The sequence below is a fragment of the Macrotis lagotis genome, chromosome 8 (assembly GCF_037893015.1).
Source record: "Macrotis lagotis isolate mMagLag1 chromosome 8, bilby.v1.9.chrom.fasta, whole genome shotgun sequence".
Classification (NCBI taxonomy): domain Eukaryota; kingdom Metazoa; phylum Chordata; class Mammalia; order Peramelemorphia; family Peramelidae; genus Macrotis; species Macrotis lagotis.
Genome location: NC_133665.1, coordinates 131767425 through 131787651, shown reverse-complemented (window position 1 = coordinate 131787651; position 20227 = coordinate 131767425).

The window sequence follows — 20227 nt, the reverse complement described above, 5'->3', positions numbered from 1 at the left end:
TTTCAAAGTAGCTGAAATTATCCTTTGGTAAATTATGAGAAACTGCTCAGTAAATCCCCCCCCCCCAATTAATAAAACAGTCACTTGCGCATAAGGTTCTTGAGGTGTTGAAAGCATACCAAGGCTGAGCTACTCAAAAGATTAATCAATAAACTTTTCAATAAACTTTTTTAGAAAGTTTAATTTACTGAGCATTTATTAATCATCAGGGTCATTCTACAGGATAACCTATCCCTCAAAGTCATTGTTTTGAAGACTTGATTGACTGGGATGTCAGACAAACATTATCCAGGAATGCTATTGATACCCAATCTGCTATTGATGCAGATATGAAAAGAAAAGGAACAGAGAAAAGAAAAGAAAATGAATGGAAGAGAAGTGTAGGAGAATGGGAATAGAAAAGTTATTCCTGTCCTCAAGGAGCATACATTCTATTAGCTGCAAAATTAATCTGAAAATGCCCCATGAAACAATAACCAATCACTAAAAATTTTACAGAAATTATAGATATTACTTATTTCCAGAACTCTTCCTAGTCAAATACCAAAGTGATTTCTTTGTTTTTAACTATCCTAGAAAATTTTCTACAATAGCTGTTTATCTAAGGACAGAAGATAACTTGCTAGGTTAAGGAAGGATGGCCCTCGAAAACCTATTTCTTAGTTTCAATTTTCATTATAAGTGAATTCAAGGAAGACCATGAGCATGACCACCTGTGGTGAATATATAAGGGAATGCAAACAAGAGTCTCGCAGTCAGGATAGGCACCAATAGGTTGCAATTTGCATCATTGGAGGGGATACTTCCACTGATAAGTTCAAAAATCTATTTGGTGTAAGGTGCTGTGTATTGAAATATTACTTCCAGCCAACCATAGGACACAATAAGACTGCAACAAATTGTTAGACTGCAACAACTTGTTAGGATAATGGCTAGCTTGTTAATTCTCCCTAAAAATTATCTCTTATGCCAGCAAAATCCAGAGTTCCCACAGTCCCCACAGCTGAGCAAGACATCAATAAATGAACTTTATATCTTGCCACTTCTAGGTATGTGCCTTTTAGAACCAAATGAAGTCTTCATATAGATAGTTACTAATTGCTAATAGTGACTAAAATTTAACATAACCATTATTTTCACAAGTTAAAATGGACTTAATTCACTTAGAAAATTGCTTGGAAAGCCAGAAGTATCTTATGAAGAGTCCTTACTCATTTACCAAAGTAGAGTGTTGATAATTAAGAAAAAATGGTCCACAATCCAAATGAATTTCAAAGAAAAAGAAGTTTTTCAGACATTCTGCTTAATTATCATTGTGATCATTACAGCTAAAGAAGCTGTGATATACCAAAGAAGCTATTATGTGATGCCTATGAAGTGAACTTTCCCCCTTCCCATACACATTGAGTATGTTTTTAAATTCATCTAATTTACACATATATAACACATGACTGAAATGATAAACTGAGACTTTATAAATTCTTTTCTATTAATGGTTATACCTTTCTCTTGACAACGTTTAACTCAATACTTTACAATAATAACTGCTCCTCATACTGACAAATCAAGTAAACTATATTTTGGCCTCTGCTTTCACTTTTTTCCTTAAATTTTTACATGGCAAATGGGGTTAAGTGACTTGCCCAAGGCCACACAGGTAATTATTAACTGTCGGAGGTTGGATTTGAACTCAGGTACTTCTGACTCCAGGGCCAGTGCTTTATCCATTGTGCCATCTAGCTGCCCCTGCTTTCAATTTTTAATAGTGTAATGGTAATCCTACAACACCACCCTTCTAGAAAACATTTGCTGCTAAATGTTAGTGAATGAGCAGGCAAGATTGCCTCACTTGCCTCTGAAAATAGACCCTTCAAAACCAAAACAAGTTTCCAAGTCCCCAAAGTCCCTGGGTACAAATCTAGGGAGATACAAATCTTAGGTACAAATTCCATATCATTACATTATATGGGAGAAGTAAAGGTGGAGGATTCCCTATAACTGCCATTTAAAAAAATTTAAATTAACCAAGGGCAAAGATTGGGGGTGTCACTTGTGAATGTGTGTGTGGGGGGGTTGAATTAAGTGTTAGTTTGCATTTTTTTCTAGATGTTTAGCTTAACTATAATATTTATGGATTTCTTTTTACCCTTCCCACTTTAAGTAGAAGGAAGTGAAAGATTTAGCAAGTAATTAAATAGTAGTTCAATATATCATCAACAGTCTGGCAGCAAGCAGAAGTGATTCTGATTGGTTGAGAGCTAGCTTGAAGTTGTAAATCAACAAATAAATTGGGTCCATTGCGACTTGAATAAATCCCAAATTGGTCAGAGTGGGGATGGTTGAAGGAAAATGTCAAAAAGGGAGAACTATGCATAAATACTCATAAAAATCAGAGAGAAGAATCAGGCAATGGAGCCAAGGTAAGCAAATATTTAGGAGTTTGAGTCACATGGAAAGGCCCAAATAGATCACAGTATTTATTGGACTCAGTTTTTAATTCTAGACATGATTTTGCCTTGACTTAATTTATGGAATCTTGAAAATCATTTCTCTTTCTGTGCTTCTAGTGACCAGCTTTGTTAACTTGGGTGTGTAGGATGGGGTGGGATGAATTGAATGATCCTGATAAACCTTAATGTCACTGAATTTCAGTTTTTCTCAGCAGTAAAATAAGGAAATTGGATCTGCTAACATTTAAAATTCCTTCTAAGAATCATCATCTCTGAGTCTTTGGGGTTTAAAGTCTTAATAGGAAGTTTTGATTCAAAGTCCAAGCATTTGTATGGGTGAATAGAAAGCATTCCACTCCTGCTGCTGCACTTCTATAATTTTGCACAATTTACTTCTCCTTCATCTAAGAAAGGCCTTCCTTCCTCCATCCCAGATAATGATGGTGATTTACTTAGGTCATGAGAGTTTGCTAGGCAGTAACTTCTTGCATCTTGGAAATTTTCTTTCTTTTTTTTCCTCCTTTCAATAAATACACCCCAAATTAAAGTGGTTGTCTGGTATAACTGGTAATTAAATCCTCTACAGAATTTTATTTGCTAATTATGTACAACATAAAATTGAACAAAGTAATAGAAGATTACTAAACACACTTTAATCTGTTCTTTTTATTGAGATTATTCAATTTCCTTGAGTTTGACAGAGCAGATCCAAATTAGTTCCATTATAATTAATAGTAATGTAGAATACTCACAGATTTAGTATACCCTCAGTAGCTATGTAAGCCATTCTGTTCTGTGCATGCCTCTTTATGAGTACATATATACATTTATTTGTGTCTATGTGAATAACTATACTATACTCATGCTTTATATTGCAATTTTTTAAAGGATTCATAAAGGGTTGGGGGGGAATACCAGTAGAAGCAGACAGAGGTGCTAAAATGGAAATGACTTATTTATCAGAAAGAATGTGGAGTGAGAAGAATCAGAAATGAGGGGAGTGAGTGACATGGCAACAGCCTGTCTGAGAAACCTGGATTTTAAAACATCATGTGATTTGAGCTCCTTTCTTTGGTCATCCACAAAGGGGAAAGGGCACAATGAGGTTTGAAAGGGCACAGTGAGGTTTTCTGTTTAAATCATTAAAAGAGTGGAAGACTGTCAAAGAAGGTTGGCTTTAGGGATTATTAGACTTGCTTCAGCTCTGATAAGGAGAAAACTATTTAAAGTTTTACCTGCAGAGGTAGTTGAAAAAAGAAGAGAGCTGTAGAAATACCCAGATTCCTCAATTCTGGTCTGGAATGAAGAAGTGGCCCTTTCTCTTGCCAAGGCCAAATCATCCATTAAGGGTTCTTAACTATGAACTTAAAAAAATTATAACTGTATTTCAAAATACAGTATTTGGTTTTCAATGTAGTCCTTTGTAAAAATCAGTAGGATTGCAAATTAAGCCTATGTTATACTTTTAGTTTAAGCATTTAAGCCAATTTATGCATTTTTAAAAACATTATTCTGAGAAGGGATCCATTCACTTCATCAGGTTGTCAAAGGAGTCCAGAATACAAAAAGAGTAAAGAAGACTTGTTATACATGCATTCCTAAATCTATCCTCTCCTATTTTCTCCAGCAGATTGGCCTCACTGGCATTCTTACTCTCTATCCACTCTCCAGCTACAGTCACTCCCTTCCTATGAATTCCATCATTGTTACCTATAAACACATCCTTTTGAAACCCTCACTTGATCTTGACCATCCCTGCTAGATGTTAGCCCAGAAATCTCCTCTTATATAGCTAACCTTGCTAAAGGTTCTTCAAAAAAGTCACCTACATACTTAGTCACACTTGTTCTTCTTGTAATATTTTTTGTTTTTTTCAAGGCCATGTGGTTAAGTGACTTGCCCAAGGACACACAGTTAAGTAATTATTAAGTCCTTGTACTCTTTTAAACCAATGAAGTGTGGATTTCAACCTCATCATTGAACTGAAACTATTCTCTTCACAGATACCAATGGTCTCTTAATAGCCAAATCTAGTGGCCCTGTCTCATTCTCATCCTTTTTGCAGCATTTGATATTGTAATCATTTCTTGGGTGGTTCAGGGGATAGAACAGTTAGATGGCATAATGGAGAGAGCAATGGCTTTGGAGTCCAGAGGATGGGAGTTTGAACCCAGTCTCAGACACTTGAAACGCACTAGCTGTGTGACCTTGGGCAAGTCACTTAACCCTGATTGCCTCACAACAAGGGTCATCTCCAGCAGTCCTTATTGATATCTGGCCACTGGACCCAGGTGGCTCTGGAGGAGAAAGTCAGGCTCTCAAATCCAACTCATGTGCTTGCCAGGGCATTACCTCACTGATATCATGGTCTTCTTCAAGAATGAAGAACAAATAATAAAATTACATAATGATAGAACTCTAGTCTTGGAATTAGGAAGACGAGTTCAAATCTAGCCTCAGACACTAGTTGTTTGTCTCTGGGAAAATCATTTAATCTCTCTGTGTCTCAGTTTCAATAAAATTAAGATAATAACAGTACCTACCTCCTAGTACTGTTGGGAGGATTAAATGAAAGTAAAGCACTTAACATAACAGCTGGTTCAACCTTCCTCCTTTCATTCCTTGCTCCCTTTTTCTTTCCTTTTTCCTTCCTTCCTTCCTTCCTTCCTCCTCTCTTCCTTCCTTCCTTCCTTCCTTCCTTCCTTCCTTCCTTCCTTCCTTCCTTCCTTCCTTCCTTCCTTCCTTCCTTCCTTCCTTCCTCCCTCCCTCCCTCCCTCCCTTCCTTCCCTAACTTTCTGTGGATCTGCTCTCTCCTGGTTCTCCTGACGGTCTGACCACTTCAGAGACTCCTTTGTTGATTCTTCATCCATTGGTGGGTAATCAGCTATCTGAGCCTTCTTCTTTTTTTACTCTATAGTATCTCACTTGGTAATTTTAGATTCCATGTGTTTGATTATAATCCCCTTGCTAAAGACTCATAGATCTAATCCTAGCCTCTTTCTTGAATTTCATTCTATCAACATCAACTGCCTTTCAAGCCTTTTGAACTGTGTCCCATTGATATCTCAAATTCAACATATTCAATACATATCTTGTTACCTCCCCTCCCCCCCAAAACTTTCCCCTGTTCCTAACTTCCCTATTATTATTAAGGACAACATTCTTCCAATTACTCAGGCTTGCAACCTCAGGGATCAGCCTTGACTTCATACATACATACAATAAACAAATAAATTAATATGTAGATGTATGTAGATGTGTATACACATCCACATACAATCCATGACCAAATCTTGCCATTTCTCCCTCATGAAAACTTCTCTACACATAAATAGCTGATTCCTTGGTGCCTCATCACCTCTCATTTAAACTCCTGCCATAACCTCTCAGTTGATCACCCTTTTTTAAGTCTCTCTACTTGAGTCTTTCTTTATTCAGCTGTCAAAGGAATTTACCCAGAGCACAGATGTGTCCATGCTCCCTCCATATCAATTAACTCTAGTGGCTCCCCATTATGTCTGTGATCAAGTATAGAATATTCATTTTTGCCATTTAATGTTCTTCACAACCTGACCCCTTTCTCCCCTTTTAGTCTCACACTTAGCTTCCTTGGCTTTCTTATTGTTCCTCAGACATGACATCCTCCTCCCTCCCTCTGTGGCTTTTCAATGACTTCTGCCCATCTCTGGGATGCTCTCTTCTCACTTCTACTTTCATTTCCCTAGCCACTTGCAAGTCTGGGCTCAAATTCTACCATATCTGATCCTCTGGGTGCTTGTGCCTTCCTTGGGAAATTATCCCCCATCTTCTCTCTCTCTCTCTCTCTCTCTCTCTCTCTCTCTCTCTCTCTCTCTCTCTCTCTCTCTCTCTCTCTCTCTCACACACACACACACACACACACACTCACTCTTTTTCTGTGTCTTCTCTTTCTTTTTCCTCACTGTTTCTCTATCTTTCTCTGTCTCTCTTCTCTTTCTTTCTCTACCTCTACCTCTGTCTCTCTGTATCTGTCTCTCTTCTTTCTCTTGCTTTCACTCCATCTCTCTCTTTGAAGTTGGTAAAACTTTGGATGTTCCCAGATGATGAAAGTCATAGAAAGTTGGCACCTTAGGTCTGGCAATGGATTAAAGTTAGTAACTGATAATGGTTGATTCTTACAAAATAATATCTCATTTTTATTTATCTGTGGTGAGAGAGACAGGGAGCCTATATCTTCCCTTTCTTGACATTAGCAATTGCATGTTAGAACATTTTAATCTCAGGGTAAATGGGCAGCCAGCTTGGCCTATAGAAACTTCCCTTTTTTATGATGCTTTTCTCTGCCTTAGTTTGTAATTATGGAAAGATAAAACCTTTCTACTGATACATCCTGAATTGCAAATAGTTGATTTTCTTTCCATGACAAAGCTACAAACTTTACTATATGTTATATTTTTATTTCATAAAAATTGGTTGCTTTTTTTGTTGTTAGTCATTTTTCAGTTGTTTCTGATTCTCTGTGACTCCATTTGGAGTTTTCTAGGCACAGACACTGAAATGGTTTGCTGTTTCCTTCTCCAAATCATTTTATAGATCAGGAAAGTGAGACAAGCAGGGTTAAGTGACTTACCAAGGGTAACATACCTACTAAGTGTTAGAGACCATATTTGATCTCACAAAGATGAATCTTTCTGCCTCCAGGTTTGGGACTCTATCTTCTGTATCACCTAGCTGCTCCACAAAGCACAAAAATTATGCCTAATTAACTCATTTATACTCTCATTTTATGAAGAGCTATGTTTTTATAGAAAAGAAAAGAATATTAGTGTGATTGTTTTAAATTCTATTAGATAGTAAGCTATACTATGATGGAAGTCTAATAATGGGGACCCAAAGGCTCTAAAAGGCACCACTGACTTCCAGGTTACCAAGCTACTGTCTGATATTAAACTCAAAAGAGTCTAGAAGGAACCCCCTAGCAAAACTAATCCAATTAACAAATGTTAAATATTACATTATAAAAGTGTATTACATTTATGAGACTGTGTATATATGTTACATTTATGCCACATATTTATATCTTCTTTTCATTCTCACATGGCCATACTATTTTAGGCCTGTCCCAGACCCCATGCTCACATAGTTATACCTGAAAGTCCTAGAGGGCAAAGCCCATTGGACAGCATGTTCCTAATGGTCACCCTGAACACAGTTTACCCAGACAATGTACCCTATTGACTACTAGGCCTTTACATTTTTCCCTATAGATGAACTCTTCTTTGAGAGAAGAAATGATTTTCTTCTCTTGGCTGGATTGTTACCCAGACCATGTCTACCAGTTGGAGGTGGCTTGCAGAACTCTGTCCAAGGTCCTCTGCTCTTCGACACTATTTTGTTTGAAGACCTTGACACTTTTACTTAGCCAGTTCTTGGGCTAAAATCTCCACCTGTTAAAATCCTATCCATCCTCTTAGGCCCAACCCAGATGCCATCCCACAGTTGTCTTTCCTCAATTTTCTCCCTATCCCTAGTCTAGCCTAAAGTGATTGTTCTCTTCTTCTGAGCATCTCCACAGAGTTATCAGGTACTACAAGGAATCTCAAAGATCATTCAGTGCAGCAGTTCTGAACCTGAGGTCGGTGGGTCCACCAGGGTTCTGTAGATACATTTTAGGTGGTCTGTGAACCTGAATGGGTAAAATTGCATCCATATTTTAATATAATTAAATTCTATTTTAAAACTTTGTGCATTTAAAAACCTTATTTTTGAGAAGAGATCTCTAGGTTTCACCAGATGGCCAAGGGGTCGATGATACAGAAAAGGTTAAGAACCACTAGCCTAGATCAAGGGCAGTTAAGCGATGCAATGGATAGAAGGTTGGGTCTATAGTCAGAAAGACTCCTCTTCCTCAGTTCAAATCTGGCCTCAGACACTTACTGGGTGATCCTGGGTAGTCACTTAACCCTGTTTGCCTCAGTTTCCTCATCTGTAAAATGAGCTGGAGAAAGAAAAGGGCCAACCATTATAGTATCTCTGTTAAGAAGAGACCATTGGAGTCTCAGAGGATTAAACACAGATAAAAAAGACTTAACAATAAAAAGTTGAATCAAACTGTATCTATATAGGAATCCTCTCTCCAACAGACTTGTCAAGTAAACGTTCTACCTTGCAAGACCTCTCTTCCAACTTGTCAATGACACTGATTACTCTCTCCTTTATATTATATTTATCTGCCTGCTTATATATTTATAATATGTATTTATTTTTTATAATTTTATATTTATTTAATATATTTAATATTATATATAATTTTATAATTTATAATATGTAGTTAGGAATGGCTAGGTAACATCATCATACACAAATGGGAAACCTTTAGTCTGGAAGATCTGAATCCAAATTTGACCTCAGACACTTACTAGAAGTGTGACTCTGGGCAAGTCACTTAATCTATGCCACAGTTTCCTCAATGTAAAATTGGAATAACAAAAGCATTTACATCACAGGATTGCTTTGAGGATCAATAAAATAATATTTTAATATACTTAGTGTGATACATTACGACAATAAGAGGGGTCATGCAAACATTAGCTATTGTTCCTACTTGTGATGTCTCTCTCACTGGTGCAGTCTTCTTGAGGCAGAGACCATATCTTATTCTTTTTTTAAAAAAATTATTTATTTAAGGTGGTGGGGTTAAGCATGACTTGCCCAAGGTCTCACACAGCTAGGTAATTATTAAGTGTCTGAGGCTGGATTTGAATGCAGGTCCTCCTGACTCCAGGGCCAGTGCTTTATCTACTGTGCCATCTAGCTGCCCCCATATCTTAATCTTTATACAATCCAGAGCAGAAAACAATCCAAATCAAGTAAAAAAATGTATTAATGTGCCATTTACTGGCCTACATAGTAGGTAACTAGCAAATATTTTGCATAGCACTTCTACAATTTTAGGTTTTGATATCTAATATTAATTCAACAAATCTTTACTCAGCTCCTGTTTTACACTCATACTGAGCTAGACGTTGTAAAGAAAATAGAAGAAGGTGCTACAGTTTCCACCTTCGAAGAGCTTACCGATTATTTAGGGTAACAAGACACATACATGGAACAGGAGCCTTAGAACTTTCAAGAGTGTTTGTCTGTGTTACAGTGACTAATACTCTCTGAATGGATACGGGCAATTTTCATTTACTATCAGATTGATTAGTGTCTAGTTGGTGGATTACCCAGGCCCCTTTGCTGGTCTCTGACTCTCATCCATCTCCATGTATTTAAGAGGCTATGCAAGGGTGTAAGAGGGAAACATATAAATCAGTTGATTTAGCAGCTTGTTAGCAAGAGGTTGATTGGAGAGAATTTAACTATAAGAGAGAGAATGCCAGGCTGAGAATGAATAGAACAGAGTTCTAGAATAATAGAACTCCAAAGTTTGAAAGGGCTTCAGAGATTATGGGATCTATCCTTCTACTTAATAGTACCCTTAAAAACAGTAATAATAACATCATCATCGTTATGATTGTTTTTAAGATGATGATGACGTTATTATTTTTAAGGGTACTGTTAAGTAGAAGGGTGGATCCCATAATCTCTGAAGCCCTTTCAAAATTTTAGTGGCATGCAACTAAATAAAATGAAATTTTTTAAAATAGAATTTCAGGGGCAGCTAGGTGCCGCAGTGGATAGCGCACAGACCCTGGAGTCAGGAGGACCTGAGTTCAAATCCAGCCTCAGATGCTTTTAATAATTATCGAGCTGTGTAACCTTGGGCAAATCACTTAACCGCCTTACCACCCCCCCAAAATAAAATAAATAAAATTTTATTTTATTTCTATCTTTTATTTTAACATCACCATTTCTGAATATATCTTCTACCTCTCCTTCAGAAATTTTCATTATAATAAAGAATAAAAGAGGTCTGTATGTGTATGTTTGTGTGTGTGTGTGAGAGAGAGAGACAGACAGACAGACAGACAGACAGACAGAAAGAAAGAGACAGAGACAGAGAAGGAGGAGAGGGGAATTCAGCAAAACTGACCAACAAAGTAAAAAATTCTGACATTTTATGTGATACTTCAGACCCAAAGTCCTCCATTTGCATGAAAAATCATGAGTCATCCATTGTCTCCACAAAATGTTCATTCCTGAACTTTTTGTTTTGTTTTGTTTTGTTCTGCTTAGTTCAAGATTAAGTGTCCTTGGGGCAGGTGGGTGGTGTAGTGCATAGAACACCAGTCCTTGAGGATCTGAGTTGACATTCTACCTCAGATCCTCACTTCCTTTTTGATCCTAGTTTGCCAACATCCTTCTCAGAAGTCAGCATAAGGGTCCAGATATGATCTAAACAGAAGAGCACATATTAGGGTTCCATGAATGTAGCCCAAGATCACAGGAACTTTTGGGGGTCTTGCTAGATCACATAGTTTACTCATATTGAGGTTGCATGCCACTAAAACCCCAGGTCCTCTTCCATTGATCTATAGTCACACGTTTCTCATTCTGCACCTGTGATGGTTATTCTTTTTATACACAGCTGTAGGACTTTTCATTTATTCATATTAAATTGTTTTTTAATGATTATCCCTGTCTGGAAGCACCTTTTAAAAGTACTATTCTGTCATCTATTACCTATGCCTCTTAACTTCATGTCATTCAAAAATTTGTTAAGTAAATTCATCTAAGTCGTTCATAAAAGTGTTGAACAGAACAGAGCCAATAGCATAGCCTCAAATATTATCCCAATGACAACCTTCTTTCAAGAGGACTTCAATAATTTGATGGCTCTGTAATTGATCAATGTGGTTTTACCCTCAATCAATGAATATTGCAACCCATCTATCTATATCTTTGATTCTTGTCTATGTGTTGTCATTAATCTTTCACGAAATGTTCATTCTATATGATAAAACCATTCTCTGCCTCTCTTGATTCTGTGGAGTTACATGGAGCAATGATACTTGGAGTGCTGGACCAAGAAGTCAAGAAGTACCCAGTTCAAATCCCATCTTAGACACTTATTAACAATGTAATCACTAGTCACTTAATCCCTCTCTATCTGAATTTTCCTTTGTGTAAATTGGGCATAATAATATCACCTACCTTTCAAGACTGTTGTGAGAGCCAAGATAACATATGCAAGAGTTTTGCAAGCCTAAAAGCACTATATAAATGCGATCATCATCATTATTATTATCATCAAGAGAGCATATGCTCATTATGTCCATCAGTTATCCAAAGAGTCCATTGCATGATCAATCCACTTTTCTTGGTCATAAATACCTTTGGTAATGTCTTTTATACTGAAAGAAAGGGGCAGCTAGATGGCAGAGTGGACAGAGCACCTACCCTGGAGTCAGGAGTACCTGAGTTCAAATCTGACCTCAGACACTTAATAATTATCTAGCTGTGTGACCTTGAGCAAGCCACTTAACCCCAGTGCCTTGCAAAAGAAACAACAACAAAAAACCTTATACTGAAAGACAGCATGGCAGAGTAGAAAGCTTGCCTTAGAGCCAGAAAGACCTGGATTCTAGTACCACCTTTGAAATATGTTGACTGTCTAACCTTGGACTAATCAATTATCTTGTCATTACTTGCAGGCAATGTGCAGAGCAGGTAGTGATCTACATTGGCATTTTCATTTGGAATTCCCTGTATCCCTCACATTACAGATCTGAACCAAAACCAAATTATTTTTTTTTCTGCTTTGCTCAGATAATGCTTATTTGGTAATATGTCGCAGACTAATCTCACCAATTTAAGTCATTCTAGTGACCCTTGTAACTTTAATTCTTTGGAGACTAATATTCCAAGTTTTGCAGCTTTTTAGCTAGCATCAATAGAAGCAGACTGGTGTTTTATTTTTTGAGATGGCTCTTTGTTTAAGGAAGAATCTTTTGGTTGTTAATAAATAATTTCTTGATCTAATCCACATCAAGTCAAGTCAAAAAGCATTTATCAAGTGCTTAATAAGGGACAGATTCAGTAGTAAGTGCTAGGTACTAAGTCAAAGAAAAGTCAATCCCTAATCTTAAACAGTTTATGTTCTAATGGGGGAAGACAATACATAAAAGGAAAATGAAAAGGGGAGGAGATTGTGATATATGGCATGAGATGTGTTAGAGCAAGTTTGGAGAGTGAAGAGTGTAGTATGGAAGGAGACAAAGACATAGCTAGCCCAGAGATTCTTCTCAAAATGGAAATTCTGGAAGGAAGTAACCAATCAGAGGGAAAGCCTGTAGTGACAGAAGGTATTTCCAGTGTGCAAGCCTAACAGTGAAGTCATTTTCAAGGTGGAGATGCTTCTGTGGCAAGGCAGAGGAAGAAGCTAAGGCAGAAGAAGAGTCAGGATTACAATCTAGAGAAGAATGAGCCTCATGCTTATGCAGTTAAATTCTAGACCCAGTTAATGATGTAGTTTCAATATGTTCTTCAAGCTAATGCTATGGATTTTCTTTTTTGGTTTTTGCAAGCTAATGGGGTTAAGTGACTTGCCCAAGATCACACAGCAAGAGATTTATTAAGTGTCTGAGGTCAGATTTGAACTCAGGTTCTCCTGACTTTAAAGCTGGTGCTCTAACCATCATGTCGCCTAGCTGCCCCTGCTATGGATTTTCAATCTAACTGTGTATCACTGTCAACAATAGATAAGCTTTATCCACTTGACTTTTCTCATTTGGATATTTAAATCAAGATCTTTTGAATGGTGATGGAGACTGGTCCTGATCTTGATATCATAATGATAATTGAATAATCTCATTACTAAAAGAGAATCTCTCTTTGATTTGGATTCTGAATTGAGCACCATCTTCCATGACAATGGCAAACACATTTGATAAGTACATGTCTCTTTGTCTGATACCTTACTTGATATACAGGTCATCAGTTTTCTATTACTGTATTTTTCAGATAGCTTGTATCAGAATATTTTCATTGAAGACACTGTATTTGAGGAGACACTTTAAGATGGTATTTTGCTCTTATTATATTAAATGTTTTCTTATAACCAACAAACAGAGCACAGATGGAACTTGAATTCTTGTGCTCTCTGTAGTTTTAGTCAAATGTGTGACTTTTCATATGTGGCCTGCTATAGAAAATTGTACAGAGGTGGGAAAGCGAGCATATGGGTCTGTAGTTATTGATGTTTTCATGATTACATTTCATATTTATTTTCATAATTATATTTTATAATCATCTATCATATTGAATTACTACATGTATAGTAATATTATCCATGATTTTTCCAAGTGTTATTTTCCCCCTTTTTTTAGATATCCAGAGAACAGTCCAGCCTAGACCTCTTTTATATTTAATTAGTCTGTCTAGTTGCTGTGCCCATCTTTGTTTTCTTTAGTATCATTTCTATTTCCTTATTCAGCAAGCACATCAAGGGAATAAATATCCTTAGAGTCCAATTGTTGTGGTTCTACTGCCACTGATGAAAAGGATAGTTTGTTATAGTATTCCTGACATATCATTTCCATTTTTATCTGTTGTCCTCCTTCCAGTTTTATCCTTAAATGCTCTTGGCATGATATAGCTTAATTGGGTCTTCTGCCAAGGTATTTGTGAATTTATTTTTTTCCCTCCACTGCCACTGCCTCTGCCTCTTGCAGTTTTATGGAAATGATACAGCTCATAATTTTGCACTATCCTCTTCCATAAGATTTTACAAACAAGTTTATCATCTAAAACAGCATTGCTCTTAGCTCATTTTTTGTTTTTGTGAAAAAAGTGTTTGTTATCAGGAAATTTTTAGACTCTTTTAAGCTTTTCCCCTGAGACAACTGATTTTTTTAATCTGTTAATCCTTCTTGAGAAGTGGTAAGAGTCTATGTCAATGTCTATTCTTGTATCTAATTCCAATTTTTTTGCTTTTAACATTTTGTGGAAAAGGATTATGTTGTAGTTGCCTCAATTACTCATAGTATATATTTACATTTTTATTATTTCTTATAACAATATTGATTTTAGTCTTGGCTATAAAAAATCAATAGTCTGACTGTTCTACAGCCGATTGGGAATGATTCTTTTGTTGATACATTGCCATTTCCTGCCTATAAAGATAAAATAATTTTCATTTTATATAATGCTATTTGGTCCTTGTCATGTTCAGCACTTCCTAACTTTCCTTTTTGTAGAAAATTTTCATAATGCCATAGGCAATACACTGATGTGTAGTCTGCAAACTTGAGATTTTGGGTTTTTTTTTAATTTTTTAATCATATTTACCAATATATTTTTTGATCATCCTTTCCTATATCCAAATTTGTACTAAAGTCACTGAAGTATGTTGCTAGAATTGAGTAGTTTGTCTTGAGTCCTTTGGGACAGTTAGGTAGTTCATTGGAGAGTGTGTCAGGTATGAAGTCAGGAAACTTATCTTCCTCAATTCAAAGCCAGGTGCTAGCTGTGTGACCCTGGGCAAGTAACTTTCCTCATCTATAAAGTGAGTTGGAGAAGGAATAGTAAATCACTCTAGTATCTTCACCAAGAAAACTCCAAATGAGTCCAATTGTTGTGGTTCTACTGCCACTGGTGAAAAGGATAGTTTGTTATAGTAGCCCAAATGAGTCATGAAGTGTTGGACACAACTGAAATGACAGAATAACAACAACAACATTGAACTCCTTAGAGTGTTTCTAAATCTTTTATTCTGCAACAAATATGGGAGTAGATTTAACCTTAAGGTAGTCTTTTTACTAATTTACTTTAAAAGCATTGCATTAAAGGCAGCTAGGTGGTGCAGTGGATAGAGCACTGGTTCTGGAGTCGGAAGGACTTGAGTTCAAATCTAGTCCCAGATACTAATTGTCTAGCTGTGTAACCTTGGGCAAGTCACTTAACCCCATTGCCTTAAATAAATAAAAAAAAATTTTGAAAGCATTGCATTATGAAATGACAAAATATTGCATGAAATGAAATTTCTAATTATCTTTTGATATACAATAACACCAAAGTCAGCAATTCCTTTATTGACTTCTCCAAATAGAACCTCTGAACTATCCAAGGCTTAACATAGTGCCTGGCTCATGATGGAGCGGGGGAACATTTAATAAATGCTTGTTAATTGATTATCTTTCCATTTAGCTTCAACTTCCTTTGTCTTCCTACCCTCACAGTAAATGTGCAAATATTGATAATACTCATTTTTCCAGTATTATGTTAAATTCTCATCACTGGCTAGGTATCTCATAATTATAAGGCCACAATTTTTAAAAATTTTATTTATTTAAGGCAATGGGGTTAAGTGATAGCTAGGTAATTGTTAAGTATCTGAGGCTGGATTTGAACTCAGGTCCTCCTGACTTCAGGGCCAGTGTTCTATCCACTGCACCACCTAGCTGCCCAAGGACCAACAATTTAGTTTATGTTATTGGGAAATCTAAAAAATATATATCTTATGACTTCTTTCCTGCTACTACTGCCGTAAGAAGCAAAAGGGACCACAGAAGACTGCAAGCCATTTTGAATTCTACTTTGTTTCATAAACTGTCAGTCACCTAAATTTGTCATTTTGTACCAACATTTTGATAATGAATCTTTTCATTTTCATTCAGTATAGATCTTCAAAAGCAGAAACTGCATCAATAGGGCCCTAAGTCTTGCTGGTGTGTTGGAAGAATCTAGAATCTGTATTCTACTCACAGATTCCAGAACCACCTCTATACCATAATGAAGCATCAGAGTAAAACCTTGTATCTGGACGGACATACTCATGACTTTTGGTAAAGTGGAAGGGAGAGGTTGATCATTCAGGTATTTCCAAATCCATCTAGCTGCACTATTACATAGTCCACATCTCTTTATCTTTTCCACAAGTGAATAGAAATTTTATCAAATACATTATTGAAATGCAATTACACTTTATGGCAATCCCATGATAGCAGTCTAATAACCTTGTCAAAAAGAAAAAAAGGAAAAAAAGATTAGTCTACAGTGGCATTCTTAATTAACCCATGTTGACTCTTAATGATTACCACTTCTCATTCTAAGTGCTTACACAGACCATCCTTTAATAATGCATCTGAGAATTTTGCCAAAAAAAACCAAAGTCAAACAATGATTAATAGTTTGAAGAATCATCCCTTTTTATGAAAACTGGGTCACCATTTGCCTATTTCCAAACCTGCAATAGCTCTCTCATTTGCCATGGTCCCTCAGAGACCACTAGCAATAGTCCTGCTATCCAAAAGTTTTTTTAGGTACCACAGCTTAGAGTTTATCCTGATCTGGTGAATTCAACTTATTAAAAGTTACATGAAGAATGAATGGATTGCTCTATTTCCATAACTGGATTCATTTTGGATTTCAGTTTCTCATTCATAATTGAGTCTTCCAATTTGGAGAATTGAAGAATTACAAAAAAATTTCTTAATTAGAAGGGACTTCAGGGGTGGTCCAGTACATTTCATGTTGAAAAAAGAATCCTCACTAAAACATTCCTGACAAAGTGAATATCTAGCTTTTTCTCACAGACCTGTAATGAGAGGAATCTCTTATCAACTCCTGAGGCAGTCTATTATGATTTTTAAAAGGCTCTAGTTTTTAGGAATCTTCCCCCTAAATTGACTAAATGTTCTTCTTTTTTACGTATTGCTCATGGTTCTACCCTGCAGAGTCTGACAGAGCAAATATTTTTTGTTTGTATGTATTCATATACATGTGTGTATTTGCAAAATTTTTAAAATCTTTTTTATTCCCACTTTTTAAAATTACAAGTAACAATTTTCAACATTCTTTTTTAAGATTTTGAGTCCCAAATTCTCTCTCTCCTTCCCTCCCCTCCTTGCCCATTGAGAAGGCAAGCAATCTGATAGGTTATATATGTATAATTATGCAAAACATTTCTATATTAGTTATGCTGTGAAAGAAAACACAGATCAAAATAACAGAACCACAAGAAAAATAAGGAAAGTAAAAAAGTATATTTCAATCTGTATTAGGATTCCATCAATTCTTTCTCTGGAGTTAGATAACATTTTTCATGAATTCTTCAGAAAGCTAAGCCATTATGGTTAATCATCATTAAAATACTGCTGCTAATGTATAGTATGTTCTCCTGGTTCTACTCACTTCTCTTTGCACCAGCTCATGTAAGTCTTTCTAGATTTTTCTGAAGTCATTCTGCTCATCATTTCTTATAGCCCAATAACATTCCAGCACAATCATATAAGCAACTTCTTCACCATTTCCCAAATGATGAATATTCTCTCAAAAAGCTGTTATATTAAATATCTTTGTAATATAGTTCCTACCCCACCCCTCCCCTTTTAAATCTCTTCAGGACAGAGACCTCGAATTGGTATTGCTGGGTCTGAGAGCATGCAGTCTTATAACCCTTTGGACATAATTACAAATTGCTCTCCAGTATAGTTGGATCAGTTCACAACTCCACTAATAATGCATCAATAACTCAATTTAATAATTTTCTTTTTCTGTCATTTTAGACAATAGATGTGAGTAGGTACCTGAGTCATTTTGATTTGCATTTCTATGATCAATGTGACTTAGAGCATTTTTCTGACTATATAAATGCTTTGATTTCTTTATTTGAACACTGCCTCTAACCATTGATCAATAGGAGAATAACTCATATTCTTATAAATTTGACTCAGTTTTTTATACATTTGAGTCATGAGGCCTTTATCAGAGAAACAATATTAAAAAATACCCTTATCCTCTTCCAATTTTTTGCTTTCCTTCTAATCTTGATTGATTTAGTTTTATTTGTGCTAAACTTTTTAAATTTAATGTAATCAAAATTATCCATTTTACATCTGATAATGCTCATTACCCCTTTTTTGATAATACATTAATCCCCTATTCATAGATCTGTCAGGGAAACTATTCCATGCTCCCATAATTTGCTTGATATCTTCCTTCATTTCTGAATCATTTACCCATTTTGACCTTTTTTGTAATAAATGGTGTGAGATACAACTGAAAAATCTAATCCCATTTGTGTTTGACAGTCTTTCAAGTCCTTAATGAAATCTATCATATTCTCTTTGGTTGTTATCTTCTCTAGATTAACCATTTTTAGTTCCTTCAACTGGTTCTCCTATAGCTCAAGGCCCTTCACCAGCTCAGTTGTCTTTGATATACTCACCAGATTATAAGTATCTTTCCAAAACTGTAGCAACCGGAACGGAATGCAATTGTTTAGGGGAAGCTAGGTGGTGCAGTGGATAGAGCACCGGTCCTGGAGTTGGGAGTGCCTAAGTTCAAATTTGACCTCAGATACTTCATAACTGCCTAGCTGTGTGACCTTGGGCAAGTCATTAACCCCATTGCCATAAATAAAATTTTTAAAAATACCTGAGGAAATTCTGTCTCTCTTAATGTAGCCTAAAATCTCATTAACTTTTTTAGCTGCCACATCACACTGTTGCTTAATTGTTTTCATGTGGTCTTCCCCTTTAGAATGTGAGCTCCTTGAGGGCAAGAACCATATTTCTGTGTTTCTTTGTATCTCTGAAGCTCAGCACAATATCCAATATATACTAAGGAATTAATAAATGTTTGTTGATTGACTTGGTAGAAAAAAACAAATAAAATAAAAGTTGAGTAATTCAGCCTTCCCTTTTTCAGTATAAGCATCAGCCCATCCACCAACAAGAAAACTATTTCTTCTTTGATCTTCCCTCATCTTCAAGAAAATTTTAAAACCCATTATTACTATCATAACATTTATCAAAACTTCAGCTTATTCTGAGTTTTGGCTTTCTTGAGATCTTTATAGGATCACACTGTTCAGTTGATCTTCAGTTATCATTCAGCAACATCTTGTCATGGTTCCATGCTCTGTTGGGGATCCATCAAGTGTTGATTAATTTTCCTTTGACTTGTAATATTTATTTTTAGATATTGGGATTTTTTTAACCTGATCTGAAAGTCAACTTCCTTTCTATTATTAATATTTTCCCTGTTAATTTATCAGCTTATGCTCAAGATCTTTTCTTTCCTTCTCTCCAGCTCTCCTTTCCTTCCTTCCTTTCTCCCTTCTTTCCTTCCTGCCTTTTTCTTCCTCTTTCCTTCCTTTCTTTACTTCTTCCTTCTTTCCTTTTGCCAATACTGACTGACAAGGTAACTTTGGTCTGCTGTATTTCCAATCAAGGCCTGATTGTGCCCCTTAGTTGTCCTTACAGCTCTACCCTCCCACTCTATTTCCCCCCACACTTCAATGTTGGAGACTTACTATATTCGTTTCAGACAATGTAAAACTCATAGACTTAAGTTTTAGTACAGTTCAGAACTCCAAAGCTTTATTGATCCACCAGTCTTCACCTCCCCTGTGGCAAGGATTACAAGTATATGTAATCATATCTGACTTTGACATCATTTTACAAGTGGTATAACAAATGCTTTTGATACACTAATCAAGAAAAGTGAATATATATATAACATAAAAGGGTTATCTTTCCTCAAAACGAACACCCCACCCCCAAAGATTGTCTCCATCCAATATTAGTCAAATGTTATAAAGGGGATATATTTGAAAGTCAAAGAGTTGGTATTTGTAGTGGGAAAAACAATCCAAAGAAAACCCAGAGCTCTGGGTATCTAAGAATTGTGAATTGGGAAGGACTTGGTGAATGAGATGCCCAGATAGTTAAAGAAACTCCTAAAGTTCATAAATATCACTAACATCCTCTAATACCAAATTCATTGCTTCTTTCCCCAATGTTGTTGTGCGGCTCCCATCAACATCTCCTTCATAATCATTACCTTCAATGGTTTTGAGCTATAACCTTAACCAGGGAACCTTCCACCACTAACTGGAAAGTAGATAT